The sequence below is a fragment of the Aythya marila genome (genome assembly GCF_965140915.1).
Source record: "Aythya marila genome assembly, chromosome: 26".
Taxonomy (NCBI): domain Eukaryota; kingdom Metazoa; phylum Chordata; class Aves; order Anseriformes; family Anatidae; genus Aythya; species Aythya marila.
The window spans coordinates 6,137,900-6,149,110 of NC_139067.1; the positions used below are offsets into that span (position 1 = coordinate 6,137,900).

The following is an 11,211-nucleotide window of genomic DNA, read 5'->3' on the forward strand; positions in this document are numbered from 1 at the left end:
GGGAAGAGCCTACCGTGCCGCGAAAAGTTCGGAAAATAATTCAAAATTGATCTGCTAGGGGAAAAAAAACAATGGCTGGTGGCAGGGTACACAATACACCCGAATCTCAGCTCTGTCCTCCGCAGGGTCAGTGCCCACGCCCAAGTGTGATGCTGATGGCACCCGAACATTTGCTGTAGCAGGCAGCAGAGCCAGCAGCTCAGGGGAGCAAGTTTTAAAACCAAGAGGCACTTAAACAACCCTTCATCGACCCCGTGACTGCGGCAGAGTCCCGACTGCTCGCCCCGGAGTCCTCACACAGGCAAAAAGCACCAACCAAAGCCTGGGGGAACTTTGGTATAGCACAAGAGAAGGGAGTGGGGGTAGCGGAGCCGCATGGCAGAGCTGCTGCTTTTCACCATTTGATCCTCCCTGATAATTGAAAGGAAGGCTGGGTGGGCTGACCCCCACCCCCATTCCTGGCAGCAAGTTTGGTCCACAACACACTGGAATAACGATTCTGCTCCCTCCCACCCCTACAGCTTCATCATCTGACACGGGTACAGTCAAAACAATGGCATACACGAGTAAAAGTCAAGAGTTGACATAGTAACTCCAGGATTTGGCTATCAACTGTCCGAGAAATCAGAACACCGAAGCTTCACAATGTGCCCAACATCGAGTTGTGCCAAGGGCGGAGGAAGGAAGAAGATTTACATTTAAGCCTTCAGAGCATCGCTCCATCAGAAGATCGATTTGCAGCCACCATGGCGTGCCAATGGAGATCTTTCTGTGCCAAAAGAAGTGCTTTGTCCTCTCGATATCGAAGGTAACCACCTATAGTTACAGAACGGATGCACAAGACCTTAACTCTGACCAGCAGGGAAATTTAGGACAACTGAGCGCAGATCCTGCCAATTTCTACCACTTCGGACTGTGCTTTAAGTCTCATTGCAAAGCCTCAGTTAGAAAAAGGATCACCTCGGGGTATCCAACAAGAAGAACAGTTTTAATGTTTTGTTTTTTTTTTTTAATTATACCCTAGGACTACGCAGTTCAACTGTCAATCATCTCGGAGAGTTCAAGGAGGAGGTCATCCTCGTCCTTCCCTGGGTCTAAGTCGATTTCAGCTTCCAGCCTGCCTCCTGAGATTTCCCAAAGTAGCTTCTCAAAATCTTCATCCGCAGATAAGGGCGCGTTCCCTGTGGAACTCAGCCGGCGTGTCCGTGCCTCTTCTGGCTGGGAAGAAGCTGAGGTCGAGGTCTCGAGATCCATCTCCATCTGCTCCTCAAATCTTTCCGGGCTTCCAAGACGCACTTCAGGTCTTGGGAGAGCAAGAAAGAACAATCAGGATATGCCATTTCTTAACGGGCAATCCCTTTCCTGCAAACCGGCTCTTAAAACTGTAGGCAAGCCCTCCTACGCTTCAATCTTACACAGGGATTGTTATCAATCAACCCAGGGCTACATTTAGAGCCCGATGTGTTACCAGGTACATTTTTCAGTCTGGGGGTTTTTCTGTGAAGCCAGGGCACCTGGAGTTGAGGTGGCATTCTTGAGGACCAAAAGGCAGAGGACACTACTCATCATCTATCACCTCACAAGGAAGTAGAACTTCACCTCATCCTCGTTCAGGTATTCAGACAACCCAAGAAGTCACCGGAAAGCTGTGCTGACTTGCAGCATTTCAAGAAAGCCTAATTAAGCAATCCTGCTAGCTGCTAGAAAGTGGTTTCAGGTGACTTATTCCTTTGATGGATTTTGGCTTCAATTATCTCAGAACCCTCATTTTTTCCCACATGTGACAGAACTTATGTTTCCCTGGGGATATACACTGATTAAGAAAAAGAACAAGTTGGGGTTGTCACCTGTTTTGGGGATTTTCTTCAAGTCTGATGGCTGGGACGTGCTCCGGCACGTCTGAAACACCCTAGAAAGCAGCAAAACAGTATTTATGACACATGGGTAAAAGATTCCTTAATAGCTTTTTCCTCCACACTGCTTCTCCTCTGGCATTGCGGAGTCGTGGCCAAAATACAAAACCAAGGTGCTCCTGAAGAAAGTTCACATTCACCTGGAGGTTACTCATGATCTGGTGTCTTTTAAGAACATGGCATTAATGGACAAAATCCCCCACACCAGAGAAATCACAGCATCAGAGTACCGGTTAAAAAGTGCCATTCATCTCATAAATACAGAAGGGTTCTACAAGCATCCTGGAGACAGCTACTGGATTTCAAAGGAAACAGAAGGCCTGCAGAACGTTTGAGTTTTCCACCTTTTCAAATAGAGGAGGGTAGAAATTTAACAAGGGATCCATCGCTGCATTAGCCCCTGGCCTTACCATGGCTGCTTTTCTGGCTGGAGGTCCCATCATGTCAGCATCAAAGGCAGTCTGTAGTTCCACAGCTGCTATGGCAGAGGGATAACTCCCAGGTGCCTTACATTTCAGTGCCTTCTTCTTGGGGAAAGTGACTTTCCCACGCGAAGGCTTCGCAGATGTCATAAAGTTGGCTAGAGTAAAAGGAAGAGAGAACTGATACAGTCTTGCTCTGCCTCAGGAAAAATCCAGGTTCTCTTAATCATTTCCACAGTCCTTCTACACAGTTAAATGCATTTGGCCAGCACAATTACACCGCCATTGCCTGGATTCTCAGGAATCTTTTCCACATAGTAAACTCTGTCTACCAACAATCCATACAAAGGAACAAAGAAACCGAAGAGCTACAGTAAATAATAATCCAGGACAAGGGAAACCTCAGACACATAGCAATCCTAAGTGCAAGCTAGGTTCACAAATATAGACAGCTTTTATATTTAAAGTCCTGCTCCCGCTAGGAAAGGAAAAAGCAGCAGTTATAGTAGGACAAGAGTGTATGCAACTGTTGTACCAGCTTCCTCTCCCTTGCAGTGATGTCCCACAGTTAAGTTGTTCTACAAAGTCCACATTTGTAGTGTCATTTTCTAGTCTCCCGTTCCTTACCTAACATCTGGTTGGCAGGAAAAGAAACAAACTAAGAAAAAGAAAGTACACCCTTCGCTTCGTAGCACTGCGTGGCAAAATGCACCCAGCCAGAGTTACAGCATGAGAATTGTCATCTTCTGTCTGTATTTCAGAAGACAACCTAAGTAACTCTTAACCTTCAACACTTACTTTTAGCTTCCTGGCCCTGAAATTGAGCTGCCACTTTCCCTGCTGGTTCAGTATTAAAGAAGCCAGCAGTAGATTTGACAGCAGCTTCCTCCTGCCGAAGCTTCTCTTGTTGTTCTCTCTGTTGCCACTTCTCCCACCGTCTCTCTTCAAAGCTCTTCTCTGGACATTTACGAGTTCCACTCTGCTGAGTGGGCTAGAAGGAAAGAAAAGTAGTGCATGAATAGGACAAAAATAAATAAATAAAATCCGTGGAGATTTCGTTAAGAAAATCTGATCAGCAATCCCTCCAAAATGGTCTTGATGTGGAACAGCATATTAATCTCGTTCAGGTTAATGTTGGTTTTTTTTGTTTGTTTGTTTGTTTGTTTTTTTCCATAAAATTCTGCCTGTAACAAGAGCCATGCTTTACTATGGACGCAGTCTCACATATCTGCAATATCCACTATGGCAAGCTTCTTTGAACAGCTAGGGTGTTCTGCTGTACATCTATTTATCACATTCTTTTTAAGCAGCAGAAAGTCATACAAGTTCCCCTATACAGTATCCACTGACAGATTGATTTCCTTGAACACAGAACTCTGGCCTTCTGTATTAAATCCTTCATGTCTGACAGATCAAGTCAGTAAGAACAAAAAGAATTCCCTCCACGTTAACTGTGTAGATTTCAGCTGGTGCTAACAGGGTTTCTTTGTTGCTGTGGTATAAACAGACTGATTCCAAGTTTGAGGATTACAGAGTTGTCTGGAAATGCTGCTGGCGATAGGATTTAGACTGCACTGCAGCTCCTACCAGCTGCTGAAGGGTAAGAACACACTCAAGAGGGTGGCACACGGTGAGTAACAAAACTTGTCAGAATTATCAGAAATTGTACGAATGTATGTGTGTCTTCACAAAGGACTCACCTGTACATCAGGTCCAGAGGAAAGTTTAGGAAAAGGCCGGTTCAATTCCACTGCCTTCTTTTCTTCTTTTTCAGGTGCTTTAAAAGAAGACAAAAAAAAGTGTTGTCAACGGCAGAAATAAAGAAAGCTGGGTACTTGTTTCCTTTGTGCATTTATTTCCTTGTGTCCCATGAGAGAGAGAGAGAGAAAGGCTACAATGTGCAAGCCATTCAGCATTTATCCATGAAGCAGATCCTGAGCAAACTGAACTTGCTCAATATGGGAAGCACCTCACTGGGGCAGGCATTAAAGCATCTTATTACCTGTTAGTTTTGTGCTCCATAAAGATTTCTGCTCTGCTGGGGCAGGTCCGGGTTGTGCTGAGGGAGCTGGCACATCTCCTTCACTCTGCTGCATCCGCAGAGCTTTCTCACGCTTTATTTCTTCCAAGGTTTTAACACGCACTTCTCCTTCTGGCTTGACTTTTCCTGCCGGCTCCTTCGCCTGCCCTTTGCTGGGCCCGGACAGAGCGAGCTGCTTCTTGGACTCACCCTGAATTTTGCTCTTGCTATGGCATTCTCCTGCTTTTTTCTTCTCTTCTACCAAGCGATTATTCTTTTTTTCAGACAAGGCTTCAGAGAAAGTTTGGATGTGACCTGCACGAGCAGCTCTTGCCCTTGCGCTGGAATCTTCAGTTTTACCATGCCCTTCAGCCTCGGCTTTGGCTTGAGTTTCGCGTCTCTGAAGAGCTTTCTCATGACGGATTTCCTCCAGTGTTTTCACATGGATCTCTCCCATCGGCTTGGCAGCCTTCCCTGTCATCATCAAGAAATGAGGAGAAGCACCAACATTTAAAGAGAGTCCAGCAATATTTTAAGTCTCCAAAATTTGTCAGAGCACTAAGGAAAACTCATCTTAAGCGTTCCCAATAATGCATCTTAGAACAATATCCTTAGAACAACATTCTCCTCCTCCTCTGAGCCACTTGTATTTTGAAGACCAGCCCTATCCAGAGAGAACTGCTACACAGAAATGCTGCTTTACTTTATTACTTTTTCAGACTGCATTTCAAATTCCTGCTCCTGGCAGTGGTTCTATTCTAATTGTACGTAACGGTTCACAGAAGCAGCTAAAAACCTCGACAAGGCACAAGTAGAAAATAAACACACACCTAGAGCCAGAGTTCTGATAGTGGCTGTCAGAAGAGCTTCAGCACTCAAGCAAGAGGCGTCAGTTCTTTGTTTTCGTTTAAATTAGTTTGTAGGGATGTATGAAAGCAGTCCAAGTTCGTGGAAAGGAAGGAGGAGAAAGCATATTTAATATCTAGCTGTTACCTCTCTCAGTACTGGTCTGCTTAGGAGGTAATCGCAGCCTGTCCTTCAGAGACTTGGGAACTCGAACTGCAAAACAGAAAAAGAACGAATTAGGGAGGCTGCATAATGTCAACTTCAGGTTCACATTTCAAAACAAGACAGGAAAGGTAACTTTGAATCCCAGTGATTACGACCTCAGCCAACATGCAAAAAGAAACATCACTGGAAAAGGACAAACAGAAAGACTAAATACGAAACCCAGGAATCCAATCCAGATGCCCGTTTAGTACCTGTCTCTCTCTTGGGTGCTTTGTCAGCATTTCCCGGAGCCTCTACCTTCTTCCCCAGCCTTTCAGCAAGGCTGCGCTTCACTGGAAGGCTGCTTACATCATCTTCAGAGAAAACAAGGAATATTGTAAGAACTTTTCTTTGCAGGAAGGTTTGAGAACAGTCAACAATAAGCTTCTCTTTTTCAAGCGTATTTTCATAGAATTGCCTTTCAGCTGCTAAATGATTTATTTATTTATTTATTTTTTTTTCCATTTCTGCCATCAACACAGATCTCCACTGCAATGTATTTTCCTTTCATACATCACAAATACTCTTTAATGCAGTCATATATAGAAGGCAGCACCTACGTAACAGCTCGCAAAAAGTTCTCACCCGCGGAGGCTTTCCGTTTTCCTTGTCTATCAGCAAGATCTACTCGAACCACAGGTTCCTCCCCTAAAACAAAAGGGAATTTTTTTTTCTATTTCACAGAAACCAGTAGCCAACAGAAATATTATCCTGTTAGCCCATGTCCAAAAAACCCTAGTCAGACACTGTTTTGACAGCTAAACCACATAAACTCATATTTTAACTATAATTAACATGGAAAAAAAATACTAATAGTCTCAGTGCTTGCTTCAAATTCCAGCTGAGATAGTAGAGAGTGAATCTGAGTCTGCTTGACACCTATACTTTGTGCAGAACAAAGCTGCATAAGCAAGCAGAATATTCTTAGGTGCAAATGCTGAGAAATATTCCTTTCTAAGGTGAATGTCTACGAGTAAAAGTACTTCCACACTTTTTTCCCTTTAAAAGGCATTTGCACAGCTCTAAACAATTTATACACAAACTCCTGTCATACTGTGTCCACACCTGCCACTGTACGCCTCTTTAATGCTTCAGAAATTGCTTCTTATATAGCACTGGCTTCTACAGCTCGCTCTTCTCGTTACTCTTCTGTTTTTCAGTTACCCCCCTATTGGCATGCTGACACTTTTTTTTTTTCTCCTGCCACTGCACTTAACCTGAGCACCAAATCTTTCCAGTACAACCAGGGACTTTAAGCATAAAAGCACGTTTTGAACAGAAGGCAGCACCAGAAGGCTAACATGGGTGAATTGTTTTAATTATTGCTTAACCCTCCAGTTTAGGAGTAATGAAATCAAAACAAAAGCATTCATTATTACCTTTCTTGGAAGACACTGTCACAGTTCTCACCACTGTCCGGACATTTTCCTCTTCTGGAGCAGGAAAAATCATAGAATCAACAGGACGAAGAGAAGATCTTGAAGAACCTTCTGTTCAGAGCAACCAAAACGTAAGGAAGTTTACCCAACATAAAAAACTATCACAAAGAACAAAAAACTTTAAATGATTTGTTACTGTCAAAAATACAGCAAGCAGAGCATGTAAAGAAGAGAGGTGACTAATTTGCCTCTGATTGCCCTTTGAACTCCCATTTAGAATACCAGCTGGCTGAGAATCAGGTTGCTTTATGCCCCCAGCTAAAAATGGAAGTCTGTCCCTCAAGCAGCTCCCAGTCACCATCACCTGCCGTGAACAGGATAAGAAAGTAGGGAATATTTACTCACCACCGTGTCTCTTATTTTTTTCCTTCATCTTCTGCCATTTGATTTCCTCAAGTGTTTTTATTCCAAAATTCAGATTGCCCTCTGAAAACAGGAAACAGTTCATGAGACAGGCTTAGAGGCACTCACTGAGGACCACAGGTCCTCAGGCTTCTTAGCGCTCAGGAACTTTCTGAAGTATTTCGAATAAAGCCTGTCAACACTCCTCACAAGTGAAAGAGCCATAGAACCAATGGCATTTTGCCCCTCCTTTCATCCTTCAGGGTTCAAAATGTAGTTTTAATTTTAATCCATTTACACGATATTAGATCCATATTTTAATCCATTTACACGATATTAGATCCCTCTATCGTTAGATATGGCTTATCAACAGTGGTTGCAAGGCTGCACGTGCAGCCATTTAAACTCCATGCTGTGGCCCTGTTTTGTTCTCCAAAAGTAAAGAAAAGGAGTTCACCTTTCTGACCCAATGGGCACATGATGGTATTAATGGCAGAAATGAGATCATGGAAATAACCGACTCCATTCAACACCCCTACATTTTGTTGTGTTTTTACACCACGCTGCTTTTGACTTAACTGTCAAGTTCTTCTGATTTATCCTACTAAGGTGCTGGCATACCTTGTTTAGTAGTAATAGAACTGCCTTTCCGAGTGGAAATCACCCGTAATCCATTTTTGCCTTCCGCAGCTGGATGCTGGACGGGAGTTTTAGTTTCTTCTCCTTCCTCAGAAAGTTGGTCTGAAGGGGAAAAATCGATTCAGTTATGCATAGACCAGGTTGGTCATGATTACGTAGCTCATGCAGTGACACTTCAGCCCATGGTTCATATAAAAAACTTTGTTGCTGTTTTGTTTTTTTGTTTGTTTGTTTGTTTGTTTGTTTGTTTTTAAACAGCTACACTGACCTGATGAACTCCTAAGTAGAATACACTAGGACAAAACATCTAGGACTCTAGATTCTCTCTGCAGCTTTAACTACTACACAACACATTGCTCTTCAGACAGAAAAAAGAAATTTCCTTCCTAGTTTCACATAGAACTTTACACAAAAGACCAGCTAAAGCCAGGAGTGGTTCTAAGCTTTCCTCCAACGTTTCAGCTTCTGTCCACTGACTGCCAGACAAAGCCACCAGTGACCTGGCCAGACTGCCTGCCCTATCGCTAGTCAGACCTCAGGTCATCTGATTTATACATTCATTTACAGCAAAGATTCCTTCCAAGAACCAAAGATTTAACACATTCATTTACAGCACAAATTCCTTCAAGAACCAAAGATTTAACACATTCATTTACAGCACAAATTCCTTCAAGAACCAAAGATTTAACACATTCATTTACAGCACAAATTCCTTCAAGAACCAAAGATTTACACATTCATTTACAGCACAAATTCCTTCCAAGAACCAAAACATGCTCACCATCATCATCTTCATCATCATCTGCAGCATTGATTACAACTGGAGGGTGTGTAGGGCTTGGGACATTTTCAGAGTTTTCCACTTTCGTCACCCCCTTAGCTGTGGAGAGGGATTTGACTGGACAGAAAGTTTGTTTTGCTGCAGTGACATCTGAGCCACTTTCAGATCATCGTCCGCGGACTCAGGCGGACTTGGCAGTGTAGCTAGAGGAAGACGAGGATCATCGGTAATATGGCAGTTTAAAACTTTGACCACAATGCAAAGAGATGGTAGCAAAGGCAGATAACCCGCACAGACAACGAATTCAGCATCTCCTTTTGCCCATCCCATCACTGCTTACACCGTGAACAATGATTTCCCTTCCAACAACACCACATCTCCCTACCACCCAGCAAAAGAGGAAACAACAGGAAGCAAACTGCAAGGCAAACATCACACAAAGCAAAGAGAAGCTGAGCACGAAAGCAGAAAACAAACACCAGCAGTACACTCGGTGCAGTACACCTATGACTGCAGACCTTTTCCTGCACTCACAAATGAACAGTTACCTGACGCCCCCTACAGGATTGGCACCCACTAAGTAATACTCAAAATTAATTCTTCAGCGCTTAAAGAAAAAGGACCTAAACTCACTCTTGCTTGGTGGTAAGAATTGTCCATCGATGTAACGTCCCTTTGCATGATGAAAAGCACAGTTGGCTTTCTGACAGCCTCCCGGCTGGTTCTCCCAGTAGCAAGGAATCTCACTGCGCTTTTTCTGAAGACAGAAAGAAAGAAAAGCTCGTGATAACATGCACCTGAGGCTTGCAAAGAGATGCACAGCTCCAGATCGTGACAGCTGTCACAACACAGTGCTGAAACATCATTCCAAAGGTCAGTTTCTCAGTTAAGTGTAGTATTTCTGGGCATATTCACAAAGTTTGCATAAGCTGTAACCACTATGCACATTTAGTTTGGTCATCACTCAGTTTGAGAAGACAGACACTCTCAGACATCAGTTGAGGGTGGCTTAAACTAATACACCTAGGATTATACTAGGATTATTCAGAGGGAAAAAGAACATCTGAAATTGCCTAGGTTAACCCTGTCTAGAACTACTTCTTGGAGACTTAGTTCTGCTGCACCTTTAACTTTCCCCACTTCCTACCCCAGGCAGCTACAACAGCGTTATCTGAAGGACTGTGGGTCAGAAGAGACCTGATAGTTCATTATCAAGCCTGCTCCCATGAGGATAGAACAGCCTGTTTATTACCCCCCTGCTCCAGCAGGTTTTAGCAGTCTATTTAACAGCTATTCTGCATCTCTTGAGAAAACTGTCAGCATCTAATAAAAAAAAATAAAAAAATATCTTGCTAAGACATACCTAAGGCATTGATTTTATTTCCCTCTGCTTCCTCCCACCCCCTCTCTTGGTAACAGAAACCAGTATGATTTTGAAGCAAACAAATCTATCCTGCAAAAGCACAATCAGTACACCTACGGCACTGAAAAATGCTTTTGTGGATTTATTTTGAGAACACATTGTTAGGCACTCACGTCAATTTCCATGTGTCTGAATCGGCAGACATTCCTGAAACAACGACCCTCCTGCCACAGCTTGCAGACCGTCTCATTGCCCAGAGCAGCTTCGCAGTGGCGGTAGGCACATTTGTCTCCCTGGAACCAAAAGGAAACCAACAAGGAAAATAGAGTACAGCCTCAAAAATGGCCATGCTGCTGCCTAATGGTGCTACAACTGAATTCACAATCTATCTGGTTCTCAAGTTAACCAAAGACCAGTGTGCTTCCTCCTCCTAATCTACTCCTTCCTGAAAAAAAAGGGGGAAAAAAAGCAAAGCAAAGGAAAGCCAGCCATACCTTGGTACAGGTAGAATAGAAATAGAAGTAGCAATCGTCTCCTTGTTTAGACATGCCGACGAGTTCTGCTAACAAGCTCGGGTTCTCTCCACAGGGACTTCCTCTGCTCTTGGAGAGAGCTGTCTTCACCCTTGCTTGGGCTGAAAGTCTTCTACTGGCTTGTGATCAGTGAAATCTTCTTTTTAAAAGTAACCCGAAAGAAAGTAACAAGTGAAAAATAATGAGGAACCAACATTTTTCCAGCTTTCTTCAGTTAATCAAATCAAGTTATCAGTCTCTCAAAGAGAGCAAAGCCTTGAAATCAGCTGTTACATGAACTAACTAAATATTAAAGTTCTGTAAAGCTGCCAGGAGCTTTGTCAGCAAGCGTTCTCTTCCACATCCTCAATAATATGACTTGGAGCACATCTGGAAGCCTGAAAACGGAGTCACTCCTTAAAAAAACACCTGATGATACATGCGAGTCAATAATCAACTATGGCTACAAATAACTTCTCTAGAACACAGTTAGGACGCATTAAACAGCACGTTCCAGGCCCTGTGGGTCTTCGATTTCACCTACCTGGACAACCTCAGCAAAGTTATCGATCTTCAAAGGCTTCCAGTTAACTGCTCCTGTAGGCCGAACCAAGACTGAATCCGTGAATTAATAATAAAGGGGTAGGAAGAATTTTCCTCCTCACTTTGCCAAGGGAACCTCTCATCCACAATTCAAACATAGGATGCGCTTTTAAACAGCTTATAACTA

General features: G+C 43.3%; 1 pseudogene across 1 annotated transcript in view; it reads right to left on the reverse strand.

Moving 5' to 3' along the window:
- The window catches only part of LOC309887691 (zinc finger CCCH domain-containing protein 11A-like), a 143,034-nt pseudogene extending 132,517 nt beyond the window's left edge, over nt 1–10,517 (reverse strand). The window contains exons 1-9 of the transcript in view: nt 10,464–10,517; nt 10,143–10,262; nt 9,240–9,363; nt 8,607–8,809; nt 7,808–7,927; nt 7,212–7,270; nt 5,349–5,406; nt 4,338–4,829; nt 4,036–4,112 (exon numbers count right to left, since the gene is read on the reverse strand). The product of the transcript in view is annotated as a zinc finger CCCH domain-containing protein 11A-like (transcript). The remainder of the gene's footprint in view (nt 1–4,035; nt 4,113–4,337; nt 4,830–5,348; nt 5,407–7,211; nt 7,271–7,807; nt 7,928–8,606; nt 8,810–9,239; nt 9,364–10,142; nt 10,263–10,463) is intronic.
- Nucleotides 10,518–11,211: the final 694 nt, after the last annotated feature.